General features: G+C 38.2%; 1 non-coding gene across 1 annotated transcript; it reads right to left on the reverse strand.

The window, feature by feature from the left end:
* Nucleotides 1-10,583: 10,583 nt before the first annotated feature.
* Nucleotides 10,584-10,690, reverse strand: LOC112799512 (small nucleolar RNA R71). The gene has a single exon (XR_003201088.1). It is a non-coding gene; the product is annotated as a small nucleolar RNA R71 (small nucleolar RNA).
* Nucleotides 10,691-23,037: the final 12,347 nt, after the last annotated feature.

Consider the following 23,037-nt stretch of genomic DNA (forward strand, 5'->3'; position numbering starts at 1 on the left):
TAGCCTCAGCACTAGTCAGAGAAGATGAACATGGGCAAAAACTCGTCTACTTTGTTAGCAAAGCACTACAGGGATCCGAGCTGAACTACCAGAAAATAGAAAAGTTTGCCTACGCCCTGATCCTCACATCCCAGTGGCTTCGCCAATATTTCCAAGCGCATACCATCAAAGTTCGAACCAACCAACCCATAAAAGGGATATTACAGAAAATAGATCTAGCAGGAAGAATCCTACAATGGGCAATCGAGTTGTCTGAATTCGACCTCCAATATGAGGCACGTACAGCAATCAAATCGCAACACCTGGCCGACTTCATTGCAGAATTTACAAACATCCCGGAAATCCCCATAGAATGGAACATATACGTAGACGGATCCTCGAATAAAACAGGAAGCGGTGCGGGTGTGATACTCGAAAGCAACCAAGGAACTCAGCTTGAGCTCTTCCTTAAATTCGGATTTCCGGCCTCAAACAACCAGGCAGAATACAAAGCACTATTAGCTGGTCTGAAGCTGGCTAGGGAAGTTGGAGCTCGGAAACTCAACATTTACAGTGACTCACAAGTCATCACCTCACAAATAACAGGAAGCTACCAAGCTAAAGATCCGACCATGAAAAAATATTTGGATAAAACCAAAGAACAGCTCGGACAACTTGGGGAATATAGGATCCACCACATACCTCGTGAGCAAAATGCCCGAGCTGACGCCCTTTCAAAATTAGCCAGCACCAAACCAGGGGGCAACAACAGAAGTCTCATCCAGGAGGTATTACAGAACCCATCAATAGCAGAAGAAGAAAGAATCCTAGCCATAATAGGTCGGGATCAAGGATGGATGACCCCCATAATAAACTACATCAAAACAGAAGAACTCCCTACAAATGAAAAGGAGGCAAAGAGGCTGAAAAGGGAGGCACAGTACTATACTATCATAAACAACACGCTGTACAAAAAAGGGATATCAACACCTTTGCTAAAATGCATACCAACTTCCAACACAAAAGAAGTCTTGGAGGAAGTACACAGTGGCATTTGTGGTAATCATCTCGAAGCGCAAGCTCTCACCAAAAAGATACTCTGGGCGGGATTCTATTGGCCAACTCTACAAAAGGAGGCTACAAAATTTGTAAGGACATGTCCACCATGCCAGAAGCATGCCAACTTTCACATTGCCCCACCAGAAAAGCTCATCAGCGTGACCTCGCCCTGGCCATTTGCAAAATGGGGACTCGACCTTCTCGGACCCTTCCCACAGGGATCGGGACAAGTAAAATTCCTCATAGTAGGAGTAGATTATTTCACAAAATAGATCGAGGTAGAACCCCTAGCCAATGCCACCGCTCAAAAAAGTCGAAAATTCCTATATAGGAACATCATTACGAGGTTCGGGGTACCATACTCCATCACCACAGACAACGGTACCCAATTTACAGAGGCAGGCTTCAGAAAACTGGTGGCCGACTTGAACATAAAACACCAGTTCACCTCCGTCGAACATCCTCAAGCCAATGGACAAGCTGAAGTGGCCAACAAAGTCATATTGGCCGGGTTAAAGCGGAGGCTACAAGAAGCGAAGGGAGCTTGGGCCGAGGAACTTCCACAGGTCCTATGGGCATATCGAACAACCCCCATTCCACTACAAACGAATCACCATTCCAACTAGCATACGGAACGGAGGCAATGATTCCAATAGAAATCGAAGAAGGATCTCCCCGAGTAGTCCACTACAATGAATGAGCAAACTCCCAACTTCAGAGAGAAGAGCTCGACTTGTTACTCGAAATCCAAGAAAGAGCTCGGATCAGGGAAGAAGCCCTAAAGCGACGAATGGCTTCCAGATATAATCAAAAGGTAGTACCGAGAAGTTTTCTAGAGAATGATCTCATCCTAATCAGAAATGACATTGGAACAACTCGACCCGGAGAAGGAAAGCTGGCAGCAAACTGGAAAGGACCCTACTGAGTCATTGAAGTACTGGGAAAAGGCTACTACAGACTGTCCGAGCTTGATGGACGAGAGCTTCCCCATCATGGCACGCCTGCAACCTAAGAAGGTACTACAGTTAGAAAAGGTAAAGGGTCTCACTAAATGGATGCGCTCTTTTTCCTGAAAAGGTTTTTTAATGAGGCACCATATCGAGACCTAGATCGTACTCGACCTAAAGAGATAAGGAAATTTCCACATGTATATATTTGCATTTTTTCTTTGAATAAAAGTTTATTTAGATATTCTACAAAATTCCAAGACGCATTAATCTGAAGTATTCATCGTCCGATTATAAAGCAACAGGTCGGCAGAAAGTGAAAAACAAATTCACTGCGCGACCATGATAAAGACAATCGTCCGATAAAGGTGAAAATGCGATTCACCCAAAAGACGATCTAAAAACGCCAACCATTTTCTACAAATCGGCAAAGATGAACACAGAATAATGTAAGAAGTTATCGAAAGCAATCCAAAAAAGAACCTGACAAGGTCTTACGGATAGCTAATATAATAACTTAAAAGACTGGCCGACGTTCAGAAATCGGACCAAGTCAACCCAAGTTATAAGTAAACCCTGGAAAGAGGTCTAGCCAACCCTATTAAAGAGGATTACTTTAACTTAGAAGGGCCTGACATAACAAAGTCAGCCCAAAATTAAAAAAGTTATACAAGTAGTCCCTAAAAGAGATCTGACAAAGATCCAAAAAAGAGGACTACGAAAAATAACTTAAAGGAGACCGACATAACCAAGTCGGACTCCTACCATTAAAAAAGTTATACAAGTAGTCCCTGAAAGAGATCTGACAAAGATCCAAAAAAGAGGACTACGAAAAATAACTTAAAGGAGACCGACATAACCAAGTCGGACTCCTACCATTAAAAAAGTTATACAAGTAGTCCCTGAAAGAGATCTAACAAAGATCCAAAAAAGAGGACTACGAAAATTAACTTAAAGGAGACCGACATAACCAAGTCGGACTCCTACCATTAAAAAAGTTATACAAAGTAGTCCCTGAAAGAGATCTGACAAAGATCCAAAAAAGAGGACTACGAAAAATAACTTAAAGGAGACCGACATAACCAAGTCGGACTCCTACCATTAAAAAAGTTATACAAGTAGTCCCTGAAAGAGATCTGACAAAGATCCAAAAAAGAGGACTACGAAAAATAACTTAAAGGAGACCGACATAACCAAGTCGGACTCCTATCACTAAAAAGTTATCAACATAATCCTTGAAAAAGAACGAGTAAAGGCCTAGAAAAGGGGATCACAAAAATAACTTTTGAGGGGGACCAACATAAAGAAATCGGTCATGAGGCGCTAAAAATACAAAAAGAGTGAGGAAACCGAGAAACAAGTCAGACCCCCCACAGGAACGGCCTCAAAAGGATCCAAGCTACAAACGATAAAGCACGCAAACAACCTAAAGAGGCCAGAACAGCAAAATTTCAACAGATATCATGCATAATACGATAAAAAGCTTCAAGAGGTCACCACAAAACCAACCTCAGAAGCTACTTTTGTTTTTCAAAAAGGAGTTGCAAGACAGACAACTAGAAGCGTCAAACAAAACAAAGTTCAAAACCCACAAACCGGGCTATTTACACAAAATATCTAGAAAAAGATCAGCTAAAGATTGGGAGCTTTCCCGGCAGCATCGGTGTGAGGAGAAGGAGGACGAGTCTGAAGGGGCACGGCATCTACTGTTCCATCATCCCGGTTCAGAATCTGGCAATCCGGATCAGATGTAACGGGAGGAACAGAGGAGGTCGACACCTTAAGAGAAGGCACTGGGGGAGGATCAGTCTCTTCATCATCCTGGTCATCAGGGACAATCTTACCATCTCTCACGACATTATCCAGGCTGATGAGAGTCAGGTCGGCATCAGGAGCAACAACCCGGAACTGCTCCATCAGGTTCTCGGAGGCAGCAGTTACGCTTCCCAAAAGGTGACCCTGAAGCTCACTATAATTAACCCGAGCTGTTTCCAACTCCTCTCGAAGACGCATCAATTCCCTATAAGCCGAGACATAGGTATCCTTATGTTTCAAAGCCATGTCTTCGGCCAGCTTCAGAGAAGCGACAAGGGCAATAGAGCTGGCCTTCTCACCCTCCAGTTCCTTCTCCACCTTGGCCAACTTCACCTCCAACTCGTCCTTCAAACCCTTGATTCGATCAAACTCTGACTTGGCCTCCTCCATAAAAGATTTGGTAGCATGAACTGGAATTCCCTGAATTGTTCGAAAAATAGCCGCACCCATATGGGCCATCTTCACACTATTTTGGGTAATAAAATATAAATGCTTTAAAAGAGACACGTCGTCCATAGAAAGCCCACCATAGGAGGCAATTTGCTGGTCAACAAATTCAATGGCATCAAAGTCTAGAGCATCCAGATTGAAGGGTTCAATGGTTTTTTGCTTTTTACTAGGAGGGGGACCAAAAGCTGCAGTAGATGATTGGGGAGGATCAACTAGGCGGACCCGAGGAACAGGAATTGCTTTCCTCGGTCCAGGGGAACTCGGTACAGAAGGCTTCAAAGGAATCTGAGAAGATCCCTCTCCGGCCACCTTGGCCGAGATGTTCAGAGCAGCAGTGGCCTTCTTCGCCTTCTTAAAGGCCTTCAAAGAATCAGTATTTTTCGACATCTCTGCAAACATAGCAACAGCCAAGAGTTACAAATGTAATGTAGAGAAAGGAAAAACAAGTATAAAAGCAAAGCCAAACAAAATACCCAGAACAGTTCGAACCAAGGAAGGATCATTCAAGAATCTCTTCGTATCAAGATGAGGTGGTTTCCCCCAAAGATCCTCGAGGACAACCACAAAAGCGCGTTCAACGTCATCTAGCATCTCCCAAGTGTAGCGAGATACTCGAACATCTTTTTGCCACTCTAGGGGGAAGGAGGGCTCGTCGTTTTCATCAAGAAAAAAGGGGCAGACCCCCTCAACAGCTCGAACTTTGAAAAAGTAGTTCTTAAAGTCCTTGAAAGACTCATCATACATAGCAAACACTTTGTGCCCCTGGGCGGACCGAAAAGAAACCCAAGAAGCTTTCTTTTTTGAGGAACCACCAGGCTTGGCAGAAACAAACAAATAAAGGAACAAAGTCTGGGAAGGAGTTACATCTAGTTCACGGCAGAGAAGTTGAAAAATCTTAATAAAACCCCAGAAATTGGGGTGAAGCTGGGAAGGAGCAATATTACACGACCACAGCAGGTCGGTCTCAAAAGCGGTAAAAGGAAAAGAAACGTTCAACTGACTGAAAAAGTACTCGTAAGCATAAAAGAAAGGACGCTCTCCCTCGATAGAAGTCGGAAAGCAAACTCTCTCATCAGAGTCAGGAGCAACAAGCTCATAATCCTCCTCACGAGCGTTGTTACCACAAATCCTATGGCGCTTCCTCAGTTCAACACAGAACTCGGCATCCACAACAGAAACACACAACAAGACAAGGGAGTCTAGCCAGTCGGACATCCCCTCGGGAACTCTGGAAGACATCTCTACGATGTTATTGCGAGAAGACATAGGGCCAACTAATCCTACAAGGAAGAAAAGAAGACGGGGTTACTAAAAACATCTCGGAGAAGGTAGAAAGCAAACTTGAATATCATACAGACGAGGCATGCAGAAAAGAAAAACCCCAAGACTCAAACCAAAAGTCGTGGGGCATCTTTTGGAGGCAGCAGCAACAAAGTAAGGTCCCTGGGAAAAACCTACACCCCAATGTCTCTCGAAAACAAAGAAACAAGGCCTAAAGCAACAAGCATTTCATCCAGCAAGATAAAAAACGCAAAAGTCATTAAAGCAACTATCTTTCTACAGTCTACCAGTAAAAGCACTGTCAACAACGTCAACAATGCCAAGCAGAACAACACCAAAGATACAACCTTTTCCAGAATTAGGCAAAAAACACCATCAAAAGTACAAACAGGAAAGGCAATGACAAGCGAAAGCCCTAAAGGCATTAAGCAAAAAGCGATCATGCAGAAAATGAAGAAGCTCCAGAACACACGGCGATAAACAGGCACGACAAATGCAAAAAGATTCAAGTTTTCCAAACAAGCATGCAAGCAAAACCAAAACTTTATCATAAACCGAAGGTCAAAAAGTAAAAGAAGTAAGGAAACGGAAAGTAGAAACCAAACCTGGAAAGTTCTGAAGAAAATGGAAAGCTGGGGCAGGAAAACGTCTCTCAAAGGAAGCACCAACGGAGTACCAAAACAAAACGGCACAGAGAAAGAGTAAGGTAAAACAGAGCAAACACAGAGGAAAAGTTAAAAACGGGAGAAGAGAGAAATGCGAAGAAGTTACGAAATGCGTGAAGAAGAAAAACCGTTTCTGGGTTTTCAAAATCAAAATAAAAGGGCCTAGGAGAAACGGGGCAATTAATGTTAAATAAAGGCATTAAACCCTCGCAGGTTTCCAAAGCGCCGATATAAAAGCGCGCGCTTTTAGAAGAAAACGTTCTACATTCAAAAGCTGCTGCAAAGGAATCGACAAAATGCTTGAGTTTGGCTTCACCGAAGAAAGGACCGAAGTCAAAGACTCGGCCTAAAAAAGAGAAGACCGAGCTCAAGCAGGGGCACTGTTCATACCCTGGGTCGAGCTGTCTGACCCGGGATGTTCTACAAGCAAAGCGACCGACCTCTTCAGGTCAGGACAAACCCGACCTCTTCTCAAAGAGCTTGGCCAAATCACAGGAAAGCCCAAACAAAGAGCCCAAATAGAGGAACACGCCCCAAATCCTAAGGCGGCCCAAGCCTACAGAGAGAAGGGCGGTTCCCTTAAAGATAAGATGACCTCACTTAAAGATAAGATAAGATAACTAACTTATCTTATCCACAGAAGGCCACATCTCACCATTATAAATACACTGGAACACCCAGGTATAACTCATACTCTGATTCTACTCAATACCTGCTTAATACCCTTGCTAACTTAAGCATCGGAGTCCCTTGCAGGTACCCCCCACCCTCCGGGGACGAAGGATCATCACTACCACCAAGTCCAACAAGTCGGACACATCAGCTCCGGCCGCCGTACATCTGCCAGACACGTCGGCTCCGACCAACACAGAAGATCTCATCCGAGATCGACCTACAGTTTCAAGTAACCCTCGGAACAATATCCATGCATGTTTTGTTGAATCTTTCCATGTAGTTGCGAAGACTCTCCCGATCTCCTTGCTTGATCCCTAGTAGGCTGGGTGCGTGTTTAGCTTTATCCTTTTGTATGGAAAATCGGGCTAGGAACTTTTTGGCCAGGTCGTCGAAACTCGAGATGGATTTTGGAGGTAGGTTGTCGAACCATCTAATGGCTGTCTTGGTAAGAGTTGTTGTAAAGGCTTTGCAGCGAACTGCATCTGAGGCGTCAATGAGGTATATTCTACTTCTAAAGTTGCTGAGATGGTGGTTGGGCTCCGAGGTGCCGTCATATAGAGTCATATCTGGAAGTTTGAAATCTTTTGGGATTTTGGTCTTCATAATTTCCCTGGTGAATGGATCTTGATCTTACTAAAAGCTATCCTCTGTGGAGGGTCGTGTAGCTTTAGTTTTGAGATCGGCTTCGAGTTTCATAAGCTTATCTTCTAATTCTCGGCGCTGCCTTATCTCCCGACGTAGATCCTCTTCTTTTTCGCATTGATGTTGGGCTTCTTTCTAAAGTTGCTTCAATCGATTTTGAAGTGCTTCTATCGCCCCAGGATTTGATGAATTTTTGTCTCCATTGGATTCCGGAGTATCTTTAAGTATAGCATCCGTGTTTTTGTGTGGCATTCGATCTTCCAAACCTGAGTCGTGGTCGTTGTCATGGTTGTCCGCCATGGTGTTGGGATGACTTCCAGGTCCCCGGCAACGGCGCCAATGTTCCGAGGGTTACCTGAAACTGTAGGTCGATCTCGGTCGAGATCCTCTGTGTTGGTCGGATCCGACGTGTCTGGCAGGTGTGTAGCGGCCGGAGCTGGTGTGTCCGACTTGTGGGACTGAAAGTGCTGCTGATCCCTCGTCCCCGGAGGGTGGCGGGTACCTACAAGGGACTCCGATGCTTAAGTTAGCAAGGGTATTAAGCAGGTATTGAGTAGAATCAGAGTATGAGTTATACCTGGGTGCTCCAATGTATTTATAATAGTAAGATGTGGCCTTCTGTGGATAAGATAAGTTAGTTATCTTATCTTATCTTTATCTTATCTTTTAGTGAGGTCATCTTATTTTCAAGGGAACCGCCCTTCTCTCTGTAGGCTTGGGCCGCCTTAGGATTTGAGGCGTGTTCCTCTATTTGGGCCCTTCTCTGGGCTTTCCTGGGGACTTGACCGAGCTCTTTGGGAAGAGGTCGGGTTGTCCTGACCTGAAGAGGTCTGTCGCTTTGTCTGTCGAACATCCCAGGTCGGAAACCTCGACCCAGGGTATGAACAGCAACGTTATTGGGAAAGGTGAGTCCCAATAATGCTTGCGAAGATTTATAAGGCAACGTTATTGGGAAAGGTGAGTCCTAATAACGCTTGTGAAGGTTTGCAAGGCTACGTTAGTGGTCACGTTGGTGCTACTAACGTTGGAGTTCACGTGGGCTATATGGGGTTGGAACGTTAGTGAAAAATGTGATTGTCACTAACGTTCTCGAACCCACAATGTCACTTAACGTTAACTTCACTAACGCCCATGCCTAATTCATACTTCTCTGTAAGTTGAGCCCACTAAAGATTGTAACTGCTTCAACTCAAGATCTAAGGCCTACATCTAAGACTTGAAGAACTCACTAGAAGATCAAGAGAAGTAGTATATATAGGAGTAGTTATGAACTATAGAGAAGCTTGGCACTTTGGAGAACTACCCTCTGTATATTTACTTTTCTGCACTTTTAGCTAGGAATGTATTCTTTTCTGCCATTTTCCATTTCTAGAGCTATGAACAACTAAACCCCTTTCATTGGGTTAGGGAGCTCTGTTGTAATTTGATGGATCAATTATAGTTTTCATTTTCTTCTTCTTTTTTCTCTTTTGATTTACTAGAAAGCTTGCGATCATAATTCAATTGGTAAGTTGTCTTGGAAAAGAAACTCTCTAAAATTGGATCTCCTCTGAGCCTTAGAAAAGGGATGAGGAGATATAGCTAGAAATGCTTTCTCATGTTGGACCAAATTGGGGTCTGGGTGGATATAGTGACATGTAATCCGCCCAACACTTTGATTTGGAAATACATGTGGTATAATCAGTGACCACACTTCATCTCTTCCCATGAGCAATTAAATGAAGGAATTGGGCAATTGTTCAAGCTTAGAGAGATTGGGTTGCCAAGGAATTGGAACCCAATCACTTAAGATTGCCAAGGAGATCAATAGATGCTTTGATTGAGGAAGAGATGAAAATGAATTTGATCCGAAGAATACAACATCTCCTGAGCCCAATGAATTCCCCATTTCTGATCTTACCCATTCTCTTTACTTTCTGCCATTTATTTTCATGCTCATTTCCCCAAATCCCCATCTAAGATTCTGCACTTTATTTTCTGCTATTTACTTTTTCGCCATTTAATTTTCTGCAATTCTCAAACTACATTCTGTTTAGCTCAACTAGCATACTCTTCCAACTAAAGTTGCTTGACCAATCAATCCTTGTGGGATTCGACCTCACTCTATTGTGAGTTTTTACTTGACGATAATTTGGTATACTTGCCGAAAGGAAATTTGTCGAGAGACAATTTTTCATGCATCAAGTTTATGGCGCCGTTGTCGAGGATTAATTTTGTATCAACAATGATTGAGTTGGAAGCTCACTAGATTGAGCATTTTTTTTCTTTTGTTTGTTTACTTTATTCAGTTGTTTACCTTCAGTTTGTTTCGTTTCTTTCTCACCCCCTATACCCCCTCTGTTTTCTTTCTTTCTTTGTTATTACCTACAATTCTGCTCACTAACACACTAACTGTTTGATAAATTGCATCACTTACTCTAACAATCACACTAACAAGAATAATCTCTTCATTTCATCTCTTGCTGTGTGTTTTGTTAGTTGTATGACAGGAAGAAGAGGTGGAGCTTCAACCTTCTTCGATTTAGAACCTGAAAGAACCCTCTGGAGACTAAGGAGGGAAGCAAGAGGGAAAGGAGTTGTTGGTGCTGAGGAAGAGGAAGAGTATTTTGAAACCATCATGGAGGAGAACTTGGAAAACAATCATGAAGAAAAAGCTCACAACCATGCTAGAGAAGGCCCCGCAAATCATGCTGGGGAAGAAAGGAGAGTTCTAGGCTCCTACATCAATCCAAATCCAGGAAACTATGGAAGTAGCATCAAGAAGCCCACCATACATGCCAACAACTTTGAACTAAAACCCCAGCTCATCACCCTTGTTCAGAACAACTGCTCATTTGGAGGAACTGCTCAAGAAGACCCCAATCAACATCTAACCACCTTCTTGAGAATTTGTGACACTGTGAAATCTAATGGAGTCCACCCGGATGTCTATAGGCTGCTTTTGTTCCCTTTTTCACTCAGGGACAAGGCATCTAAGTGGCTTAAATCCTTTCCAAAGGAGAGCTTGACAAATTGGGAAGATGTTGTGAACAAATTTTTGGCAAGATTCTACCCTCCTCAAAGAATCAATAGGCTTAGAGCTGAGGTGCAGACTGTTAGGCAACAAGATGGTGAGACTCTCTATGAGGCATGGGAGAGGTTCAAGGACATAATAAGAAGATGCCCACCAGATATGTTCAATGAATGGGTTCAACTTCACATTTTCTATGAAGGTCTTTTCTATGAGTCAAAGAAGGCTATAGATCATTCATCAGGGGGCTCTCTAAACAAGAAGAAACCATTGAAGAAGCCATAGATGTCATTGAAACAGTAGCTGAGAATGACTACTTCTATGCCTCTGAAAGAAGTAACACTCGAGGAGTAATGGAGCTGAACCACATGGATGCATTGCTAGCTCAAAATAAGATGATCACTAAGCAGCTAGCAGATCTCACCAAGAAGGTGAAGGAAAACCAAGTTGCAGCAGTCATCACTTCATCACCAGCTCAAGAGGGAGTGAATATAGGAGAAGAAGGTGACTGGGAACAAGCCAACTATATTGGAAACTTACCTAGACAAATCCATGACCCATACTCCAAAACTTACAACTATGGATGGAGAAATCACCCCAACTTTGGTTGGGAAAATCAACAAGACCAAGGTCAAGACCAGAGACGCCACAACCTCAATTCCAACAACAATGCAACTCACCAACATACCTCACAGAGATCCTATCAACACCCACCGAACCCCAATCCACCATCACTAACGGATGATAGACTTTCAAAAATTGAGACTCTACTTGAAGATTTATGTAGAGAAGTCCAAGACAACAAGGTGTTTAAGGAAGAAGTACGAGCCAATATAAAAAACCAAGGAGAAAACATCAAGAGGCTGGAGTCCCAAGTAGGGTATCTATCTCAACAAATTCCCGAATCCACTGATGGATTTTCCAGTGATACGGAGAAGAACCCAAGAGGAGAAACAAGGAAAGTAAGATGGGAAGAATGTAAGATGATCACCACAAGTGATGAGAGGAGTATGAAGGAAGTAGAACACCTCCAAGACAGTCAAAAGGGAAACCAGGAAGAAAGAGACCATGCACCCCAACCTACACTTAAGGAAGAATTGAAGAGAAGGGAGATACTGAACCTATATGCACCTTTTCCCCAAAGGCTTAAAGGTGGTGTAACAGGGAGAATTTATTCAAGGTTCCTCGATATGTTTGCATCTCTTGATGTAAATATACCCTTTATTAAAGCCCTCCAGCAAATGCCTTCCTACATAAAGTATATAAAGGAGCTATTAGCCAGAAAAAGTTTATTGAATGGTGGACAAACAATAAAGATGAATAGGGATTGCAGTGCTCTCATTCAACTAGGGCTACCCACAAAGAAGAAGGATCCAGGGAGCTTCCACATTTCCTGTGCCATAGGAGAAACAATGATTGATAAGGGATTCTGTGACCTGGGAGCAAGTATCAACCTAATGCCTCTATCCCTCATGAAAAATCTCCAAATTAATGAGCTAACACCCACAGATGTAATCATCAAATTGGCTGACAAAACTCAAAAACAGGCACTAGGAGTGGTTGAGAATGTGTTAGTGAAGGTTGGGAACTACTTCCTTCCTACAAACTTTGTTGTCCTAGAAATGGATGAGAATCCTATTCACCCAATCATTCTAGGAAGGCCATTCTTGACCACAGCCGAGCACTCATAGATGTGGAGCGAGGAGAGCTAGTGTTGAGAATACATGATGATCAGCTCACCTTGAATGTTTTCAACCTCTCACAAGAAGCAGACCATGATAACAAAAAGTCAGAGGAAAAGCTAACAAAAGAGCTGACATCAGAGCTAAACAAGGGAGCACAAGCACCACACTTCATGACTCCTATGGTTAACAACCAATGTGATCAGAAGGAGCAACAGCCAAGTGTAATCCAAAAGGAACTAGACTCACTAGAGTCATATGAGATGGGCATCAAAACCACTCTCAAAGAGAAAACCACAAGGAACAAGGTGACATCAACGAACACAAGAAAAAAGGTCCCAAGGGGATGGAAAAACAAGAAAATACCTACAGAAGATTTTTCACCAGGAGATGAAGTGGTCTCTACATACTTTCCACCTATACCACCTCACCTCCCCACTATTCCACTCAACTGCCTCCAGTGTATACTGTCAACAAAATCTTGTCCTTAGAGCATGTGGAGCTTATCAACAAGGCCAATGGAAATAGGTTCACTGCAAGGGGGGAAGACTTCAAGCACTATCAGCCACCTTGACAAGGACCAAACGTCAAGCTAATGACGCTAAAGAAGCACTTCATGGGAGGCAACCCATGTTCTACACCCTCTTCCTTTAATCTCAAATAGTAGTAATAAGTCAAAGTTCATGTATTCTAAATCAATTTTGATAAACAATATAAGACCCCCTTACATGCAGCGTATAGTACATGATAAGTTTGGTGTTCAAGGCACACCAAGTGGGCTTGAACACACTTTATGAGGTGGAATTATTCCCGAAACTTGTTGCACCATATGATCACAAACAAGTTTGGTGTACCAACGTTGCATGCATGAGAGATCTAGTGGTTGATTTATTTGCATTCATGAAAAGCATTTAGTTAATTAAAAACAAAAGAAAAAGATTTTTCTTTGTAGCTAGTTCATACCTTAAGTCTTCCCACCAAAACTTTCAATTAACCATTTGCATTCCCCTTTTTTTTTGTCTTGTATAGGAAATCAAAAAGGATATTGATAGTACTTGATAGGACAATCAATGAAGGGAGATTCGGCCACTATGCCAAGAAACACATGCACTTGTCTCCAAGGGGAATATCTTGGAAAATGTTGCCATGCAACTTTGGAAAGTGGATGAGTCTTGGAGACCGATCCAAGACCTTCATAAAGAGGGTGATCCTTGTGCTCATTCAACACCAAACACCAACCGTCCACTATCAAACAACACCATCAATCCATACCCTTCAATCATTTATCATCTTCTTATATAAACCCCTTCACACAACCTCTCTGTACACACTTCTTACTCTCATTCCTCTCCCTTACTTTTCTCGGATAGACACACTTCATCCTCCTCCAAAAAGTTTCACACACACCCTCCTAGCCATCTTGTGAGTAACAAACATATCAACCATCTTGCATGACATCATCAAGCTCAAAGAGACAAAAGGGGAAGGAACCCATAGAGCAGCCTCCTTTTGATGAAAAGTGATTTAGAACCTTCTACCATGCACTACAATTTGGTTAGATGGCTAACAAAGAAATCATATATGAATTAGGCTTTCAAGTCACACGAACTAAGTGCCCAGAAATCATAGAAAAGGTGGAAAAACATTGATGGGAGATCATCACCGATCCGATTACAAGGGTGAACGCAACTATGGTGATAGAGTTTTATGTAAATGCAGTTAGACATGATAAGGCGGATGAATCCTATACAAGTTTCGTGAGAGGGGTCATGGTGGATTTTAGTCCCATGAGCATCATGAGAGTGCTGAAGTTGCGAAGCATACCCTTTGCAGAGGAGAGCTATCACTCAAGAATGGACAACAAACCCAACCACGACCAGATTATACAGGATATCTGTGTGCAAGGAGCAGATTCGGACAGAAACCCCAATAGGAAACCCAGATTTATAAAAAGAGGAGACCTCCTCCCTGAGGCCAAAGGGTGGTTTGAAATCATAAGGAGATCCATCCTCCCAGCAGGAAACAACTCAAAGGTAAACCTTAAGAGAGCAACAATGTTGCAATCCCTAATGAAGGGAGGAGAAATCAAGGTTGATGAACTCAAAGCCCAAGGCATTCGAAAGCTTGTTGAGAAGAGCGATTTTGGAGGAAAGTTGGGTTATCCCAGCACTATTCTTCGTCTTTGCAACCATGCTAGGGTGATATTCGAGGATGAAAATCCCGAGGGGATAAAGGTTGGCCTTCCAATCACTTATCGTCGGATGCATGCTACTGCAACTCCACTACCTCAGCGAAAGGGTAAGAAAGAGGCCAGCCCATCAAGCTGAAGAAGGACAACATCCACAGGAGCAAGCCCCAGCAACCTTAAGCATGCACCGATTACAAGAGGCTATTGATACCTTATCTAGGCAATGCATGGAAAATCAGGGGGCACAGAAGGAGTTTCAAATGCAATTAATGGACCGCCAAGAAGAATCACTCTCTAGATGGATGAATCAGCAAGGGGAATGGCAAAAACAATTGATGGACTAGCAATTGGAACAAAGGAGACAATGGAGTGAATCTTTCCATAACCTGAACCAGAAGCAAGATCAACAACAAGAAGCCATCCAAAAGCTAATCAACATCCAAGCACATCAAGGTGCACATATTCATGAGTTACATAGGAAACAAAGAGAACAGGCTGATCTTTTCGATGAATACAGAGCATTCTCGGAAGGAGTCTACATGAGTGAGACTGGATATCATAAAAATACCCAAGCCAGGTTTGGGTACCTAGTCGGAAAACTACCTGTATTGCATCCTGGGATCACAAAATATGATAATGTAAAGGATGAATTAGCACGAGTGGAGCGCGAAAGGACCGAACAGAGACATGAGTTAGTAAGGAAGGCACTGGAAGATTGGAAAATTGCTAGAATGAATCGGATGAGAGGAAGCACAAGCGGACAAAGTGAACATAAAGAGGACAAGGAAGCAGAAGAACATGAGCATTCCAATAAGTGAAAGGTGGTGAAGTTCCTTCTTAGTTCGATCTTTTTCAAAGCTTTAAATAAGAAAAATCATGTATGAAATAGAACATGCTTCCATGAGTAGCTTAGGATTTTCAATTCTGCATTTAAGTTTTACATTTAATGTCCCCGGTGTTCACTTTCATCTTGCTTACTTGTATGCTTGCCCTTTAAGTTAAGCAAAAAAGAAAATGTTATGAAAAGAACAAGAGTGGAGTTATTTTGAGAAGTTAGTTCTTACTATTTGTGGTAGGATGATTAGTAAGCTAAGTTGGTTCACCAAACAAGGAAAGAAGACAACTATCTATCCTAAATCCTATGCTTGAAACACATCCTGTGAGACTAACTAAATAATAAGATCCCAATAAGAAAAAAAAAAGAGCAATAAGAGTGAAAAGGAAAGAAATACAATAAGAAACAATGCTAGGCACCAAGGGTTTTTAAAATTGAGGTATGTGTCTGTGGTGTTCATGTGCAAGGGATATGCTTGGATGAATAAGCTCTTAAGGGTGCCTCATCACTCGGTAACTTGGATTAACTAATCCAGGATTATCAGCTGAAAGTCCACTATCAAGAGTGACCTTTGCTACAGAACACTTAGTAACCCAAAGAGGTGCTGGACACCAAGGTCTCAAGAAAGAAAAATAACAAACCATGTGCCTGTGGTGTGTATGTATGAGGGAAAGAGACTTGAGGGAGTAAGTCCTTAGGGGTGTCTTAACACCTAGCACCTTGAACCAACTGGTTCGGGAGTGTTGGCAGAAAGCTTATCATAAAGAGTCACCCTCTTACAGAGCACTTAGCCAAAAGAAGAATGTAATAAACCTTGGAAAAGAAGGAAGGATCAACAATTAAGAAGTCTCAAAGGATGCAATCAAGAGAGTGACCAAGGACTTGATAAAGGCCTGAAACCTAGTAAAGGAAAGAACCTAAGTTGCTATGCATGAAACTCCATAAACCAGGAATTCTACTTCTATATTATCTTCTTGTTCTTTCATTCATTCTTCCTATGTTTCAGTACTTGCTTAGGGACAAGCAAGCTTTAAGTTTGGTGTTGTGATGCCAGGGCATCTAGGCCAGTTTCACTGACCTTTTCTTTACTGTTTTAGGTTAGTTTCATACATTTTCTTAGTGAATAAGGCAAGTTTTGGATGAAAATACACTTACATATTGATTCAAGCAACTATTGTGAATTTCACATGATTTCATGAGAATTTTTGCTAGAATTGAATGATAAATTAATGATGCATAATCTCATGACTTTGGCTAGAGCTTTGATGCACTTTATTGCTTGATTTCAGGACAAAGGAAGCAAGGAAGAACCACGTTAGTACTTACGTTAATCTAGTTAACGTGACCACTAACGTAGAATGGTAAATAGCTTGCAACGTTAATGAGAAAAGTGATCACCAATAACGCCTGCGAAGCCATCATAAGCCTATGTTAATTGCCACGTTAACTAAGTTAACGTGGTAGTTAACGTGGAGACAAAAGAAAGCTCCAACGTTAGTGGTAAACGTGAACACCACTAACGTTCCAAGATTTGGCAATGAGCCACGTTAAGAATCACGTTAACTTAGTTAACGTGAACTCTAACGTGGAAGAGAGGAACAATACCAATGTTAGTGACACTCACCTTTGTCACTAACATTGGATCAAACTAGCATTGCCCACGTTAGTGGTCACGTTAAGACCACTAACGTGAAAGTTAACGTGGAGCTAATATTGATGAGCCAACGTTAGTGACACTCACCTTTATCACTAATGTTAGAGATGGCATTCACTACCACGTTAGTAGCCACGTTAACTTAGTTAACGTGAGCTCTAACATGGAGAGTAGGGGCACCTGGAGCGTTAGTGACAAAGATAAGTGTCACTAACGCTCTCAAAGGTGAGGCATAACCACGTTAAGAGCCACATTAATTACACTAACGTGAACTCTAACGTAGGGACAAAGGGCACAAGGCAACGTTATTGGGAAAGGTGAGTCCCAATAACGCTTGCGAAGGTTTATAAGACAACGTTATTGGGAAAGGTGAGTCCCAATAACGCTTGCGAAGGTTTGCAAGGCTACGTTAGTGGTCACGTTGGTGCCACTAACGTTGGAGTTAACGTGGGCTATATCGGGTTGGAACATTAGTGAAAAATGTGATTGCCACTAACGTTCTCGAACCCACAATGTCACTTAACGTTAACTTCACTAATGCCCATGCCTAATTCATACTTCTCTGCAAGCTGAGCCCACAAAAGATTGTAACTACTTCAACTCAAGTTCTAAATCCCACATCCAAGACTTGAAAAACTCACTAGAAGATCAAGAGAAGTAGTATATATAGGAGTAGTTTTGAACTATAGAAAAGCTTAGCACTTTAGAGAACTACCCTCTGTATATTTACTTTTCTGCACTTTTAGCTAGGAATGTATTCTTTTCTGCCAATTTCCATTTCTAGAGCTATGAACAACTAAACCCCTTTCATTGGGTTAGGGAGCTCTGTTGTAATTTGATGGATCAATTATAGTTTTCATTCTCTTCTTCTTTCTTCTCTTTTGATTTACTAGAAAGCTTTCGATCTTAATTCAATTGGTTAGTTGTCTTGGAAAAGAAACTCTCCATAATTTGATGTCCTCTGAGCCTTGGAAAAGGGATGAGGAGATCATGCTAGAAATGCTTTCTCATTTTGGACCAAATTGGGGTCTGGGCGGACAAAGTGACATGTAATCCTCCCAACACTTTGATTTGGAAATACATGTGGTATAATCGGTGACCACACTTCATCTTTTCCCATGAGTAATTAAATCAAGGAATTGGGCAATTGTTCAAGCTTAGAGAGATTGAGTTGCCAAGGAATTGGAACCCAATCACTTAAGATTGTCAAGGTGATCAATAGATGCTTTGATTGAAGAAGAGATGAAAATGAATTTGATCCGGAGAATACAACATCTCCTGAGCCCAATGAATTCCCCATTTCTGATCTTACCCATTCTCTTTACTTTCTACCATTTATTTTCGTGCTCATTTCCCCAAATCCCCATCTAAGATTCTGCACTTTATTTTCTGCTATTTACTTTCCCGCCATTTAATTTTTTGCAATTGTCAAACTACATTCTGTTTAGCTCAACTAGCATACTCTTCCAACTAAAGTTGCTTGACCAATCAATCCTTGTAGGATTCGACCTCACTTTATTGTGAGTTTTTACTTGACGATAATTCGGTATACTTGCCGAAGGGAAATTTGTTGAGAGACAAATTTTCATGCATCATTGCAAAGAAACACAAGCAAAACAAAGTTTTGCCCCAACACCAAACTTAGCACTTGATTGTCCCAATCAAGTAGAAAGACAGAGAGAAAGAAGAACGAGAAAAGAAAAAGAAGGGTCTGTGTGAGTTTGTTTTGTGTATGGAATGGATTCTGAAGTGGGAGGGATTGGGAAGGGTAGGAGATTTATAGGAGTGAAAGGTGTGGTTCGAATGGTGGGAAAAGAAGGGAATTTAACGTTTTCTACTTGGGTAGTGGCGCTGTTCCGAGGGTTACCTGAAACTGTAGGTCGATCTCGGACGAGATCTTCTGTATTGGTCGGAGCTGTTGTGTCCAACTTGTTGGACTTGATGGTGGTGCTGATCCTTTGTCCCCGTAGGGTGGGGGGTACCTGCAAGGGACACCGATGCTTAAGTTAGCAAGGGTATTAAGCAGGTATTGAGTAGAATCAGAGTATGAGTTATACCTGGGTGCTCCAGTGTATTTATAATGGTTTAGGGTGACCTTTGCAGATAAGATAAGTTTAGTTATCTTATCTTATCTTATCTTATCTTTATCTTATCTTCCAGTGCAGTCATCTTATCTTCAGGGGAACCGCCCTTCCCTTGGTAGGCTTGGGTTGCTTTAAGATTTGGGTCGTGTTCCTCTATTTTAGGCCCTTTACTGGGCTTCCCTAGTAGCTTGGCCGAGCTATTTGAGAAGAGGTCGGGTCGTCCGGACCTGAAGAGGTCAGTTACTTCGTCTGTAGAACATCCCGAGTCGGACTGCTTGATCCAGGGTATGAACAGTGCCCTTGCTCGAGCTTGGTCTTTATTTGGAGGTCGAGTCTTGGTTTTAGGACTTTGGGCCTTCTCGGGTGAAGCCGAACTCGAGCATTTTGTCGCTTTTATTTTTGTAGAGCTCCTTTTTGAATGCGGAACGTTTCTGTTTCTTTAGAAGCGCGCGCTTTTAGTGCTCTAGCTTTCGAAACGTGCGAGGGTTTAACACCCTCATTAATTGGCTTTTAATGCCCCATTTCTCTTTCAAATTTTGTATCCAAGAGACAGTTTTTCTTTTTCCTGTAACTTCCCCTCTTTTTCGTTGCTTTTATCCTGCATTCTCATTTTTTCGCTGTAACATTTTGGCATTTGCGGGTGCTTTTGCTTCGCGGTCGATCTTTGCTGCTCCACTCCGCTTTTCAGCTTTTTTCTTCAAGGCTTTCCTCCTTCTTCTAGGTTGGTTTTGCTTTCTCTTTCACCATTTTATTTCTGCTGCCTTGTTTTCAATTCTTTGCTGACGCTCTGATTTTGTACGTTGGAAAGCTTGAACCTTTTTCTTGTTTCAAAGTGCTTGGTTTATTGCTGTGACACCTGTTTCCTGGTCTTCTTTCATCCTTAAAAAAATATAAAAATATTCTTGAAAAAAATTTAAGATTTAAAAAGACAAAATTTTTTATTTTTATGAATTTTAAAATTTAAAAATTAAATTTTTTATTGAAAATTAAAAAATAAAATAAAGTCCAGCAATATTAGGAAGACAAAAAAAAGATGAAAACTTTTTATTTTTAAATTATGAATCTAAAAAAATAATCTTTTTACCAAAAAGGTGAAAAATAAAGATTTTTAAAAATATCCAATAAACAAAAATTTAAAAGGTTTAAATTCTTAAAATTAATTTATTCTTTATTTGTGAAAAAATAGCATTATCCGGGGCTTAAAAAAATACAAAAATGTTCTTGAAAAAGAAATTTAGGATTTGAAAAGAAAAATTTTTTTATTTTATGAATTTTTAAATTTTAAAAATAAATTTTTTATTGAAAATTAAAAAATAAAATAAAGTCTAGCAATATTAAGAAGACAAAAAAAAAGGTGAAAACTTTTTATCATTAAATTTTCAAACTAAAAAAATAATCTTTTTACTAAAAAGATGAAAAATAAAGATTTTCAAAAATATCCAATAAACAAAAATTTAAAAAGTTTAAATTTTAAAAATAATTTATTTTGTATTTGTGAAAAAATAGCATTATCTGGTGAATAAAAAAATAAAAAATATTCTTGAAAAAAAAAATTAGAATTTGAAAAGACAAAATTTTTCATTTTTATGAATTTTTAAATTTAAAAATTATATTTTTTATTGAAAATTAAAAAAAATAAAGTCTAGCAATATTAGGAAGACAAAAAAGAAGATGAAAACTTTTTATTTTTAAATTTCGAATCTAAAAAAATAATCTTTTTACCATAAAGGTGAAAAATAAAGATTTTCAAAAATATCCAGGAAACAAAAATTTAAAAAGTTTAAATTTTTAAAATTAATTTATTCTATATATGTGAAAAAATAGCATTATCCGGTGAATAAAAAATATAAAAATATTCTTGAAAAAAATTTAGGATTTAAAAAGACAAAATTTTTCATTTTTATGAATTTTAAAATTTAAAAGTTAAATTTTTTTATTGAAAATTAAAAAATAAAATAAAGTCCAGCAATATTAAGAAGACAAAAAAAGATGAAAACTTTTTATTTTTAAATTATGAATCTAAAAAAATAATCTTTTTACCAAAATGTTGAAAAATAAAAATTTTAAAAAATATCCAATAAACAAAAATTTAAAAAGTTTAAATTTTTAAAATTAATTTATTCTTTATTTGTTAAAAAATAGCATTATCCGGTGGTTAAAAAAATTAAAAAATATTCTTGAAAATAATTTAGGATTTGAAAAGATAAAATTTTTTATTTTTATGAATTTTTAAATTTAAAAATTAAAATTTTTTACTGAAAATTAAAAAATAAAATATAGTCCAACAATATTAAGAAGACAAAAAAAAGATGAAAAGTTTTTATTTTTAAATTTTGAAACTAAAAAAATAATGTTTTTACCAAAAAGTTAAAAAATAAATATTTTCAAAAATATCCAATAAACAAAAATTTAAAAAGTTTAAATTTTAAAATTAAAATTTTTATGAATTTTTAAATTTAAAAAATAAATTTTTTTAAAATTAAATATAAAATAAAGTCTAGCAATATTAAGAAGACCAAAAAAAGATTAAAACTTTTTATTTTTAAATTTTGAAACTAAAAAAATAATCTTTTTAACTAAAAATATGAAAAATAAAGATTTTCAAAAATATCCAATAAACAAAAATTTAAAAAGTTTAAATTTTAAAATTAATTTATTCTGTATTTGTGAAAAAATAGCATTATTCGATGAATAAAAAATAAAAAATATTCTTAAAAAAAATTTAGAATTTGAAAAGGCAAAACTTTTTATTTTTATGAATTTTTAAATTTAAATATTAAATTTTTTAATGAAAATTAAAAAAAATAAAGCCTAGCAATATTAGGAAGACAAAAAAAAAGATGAAAACTTTTTATTTTTAAATTTCGAATCTTAAAAAATAATCTTTTTACCAAAAAGTTGAAAAATAAAGATTTTCAAAAATATCCTGGAAACAAAAATTTAAAAAGTTTAAATTTTTTAAATTAATTTATTCTATATTTGTGAAAAAATAGCATTATCCGGTGAATAAAAAAATAAAAAAATATTCTTGAAAAAGAATTTAGTATTTGAAAAGACAATAGTTTTCATTTTTATGAATTTTTAAATTTAGAAAATAAATTTTTTATTTAAAATTAAAAAATAAAATAAAGTCTAGCAATATTAAGAAGACAAAAAAAAGATGAAAACTTTTTATTTTTAAATTTTGAAACAAAAAAAATAATCTTTTTACTAAAAAAATGAAAAATAAGGATTTTCAAAAATATCCAATAAACAAAAATTTTAAAAGTTTAAATTCTTAAAATTAATTTATTCAATATATATGTGAAAAAATAGCATTATCCGGTGAATAAAAAAATCTAAAAATATTCTTGAAAAAAATTTAGGATTTAAAAAGACAAAATTTTTCATTTTTATGAATTTTAAAATTTAAAAATTAAATTTTTTTATTGAAAATTAAAAAATAAAATAAAGTCCAGCAATATTAAGAAGACAAAAAAAGATGAAAACTTTTTATTTTTAAATTATGAATCTAAAAAAATAATTTTTTTACCAAAAAGGTGAAAAATAAAGATTTTCAAAAATATTCAATAAACGAAAATTTAAAAAGTTTAAATTCTTATAATTAATTTATTCTTTATTGGTGAAAAAATAGCATTATCCGGTGCTTAAAAAATAAAAAAAATGTTCTTGAAAAAGAAATTTAGGATTTGAAAAGACAAATTTTTTCATTTTATGAATTTTTAAATTTGAAAATTAAATTTTTGAATTGAAAATAAAAAAATAAACTAAAGTCCATAAATATTAGGAAGACAAAAAAAAGATAAAAATTTTATATTTTAAAATTTTGATACTAAAAAAATAATCTTTTTACCAAAATGTTGAAAAATAAAGATTTTAAAAAATATCCAATAAACAAAAATTTAAAAAGTTTAAATTTTTAAAATTAATTTATTCTTTATTTGTTAAAAAATAGCATTATCCGGTGGTTAAAAAAATTAAAAAATATTCTTGAAAATAATTTAGGATTTGAAAAGATAAAATTTTTTATTTTTATGAATTTTTAAATTTAAAAATTAAAATTTTTTACTG

This window comes from Arachis hypogaea, chromosome 4 (genome assembly GCF_003086295.3).
Source record: "Arachis hypogaea cultivar Tifrunner chromosome 4, arahy.Tifrunner.gnm2.J5K5, whole genome shotgun sequence".
Taxonomy (NCBI): domain Eukaryota; kingdom Viridiplantae; phylum Streptophyta; class Magnoliopsida; order Fabales; family Fabaceae; genus Arachis; species Arachis hypogaea.